Genomic DNA, 304 nt, shown 5'->3' with positions numbered 1-304 from the left:
CTTCTCTTCTCTTCTCTTCTCTTCTCTTCTCTTCTCTTCTCTTCTCTTCTCTACATTCACTCCCTGGAGAATCTCAGCCATACCATTAATACACTGATGACTTCTAAATTTATGGCTCCACCCTGAACCTCTCCCCTGAAATCCAGACTCATATATTCCTTCCCTACTCGATGTCTCCATATAGATGTCTAAGTCAACATTTTGGTAAACAAGCAGGAGAGGTCCAGTTTAATATAATCTAAAATAAACTTCCCATCTCAGTAAATGGCAAGTCCACTTCCAATTCTTCAGGCCAAAAACCTTG

Source organism: Callorhinus ursinus, unplaced genomic scaffold, assembly GCF_003265705.2.
Source record: "Callorhinus ursinus isolate GAN/ISIS: 27379988/994484 unplaced genomic scaffold, GSC_fseal_2.0 scaffold3, whole genome shotgun sequence".
NCBI classification, from domain to species: Eukaryota; Metazoa; Chordata; class Mammalia; order Carnivora; family Otariidae; genus Callorhinus; species Callorhinus ursinus.
Note: the sequence above shows the minus strand (reverse complement) of the source record.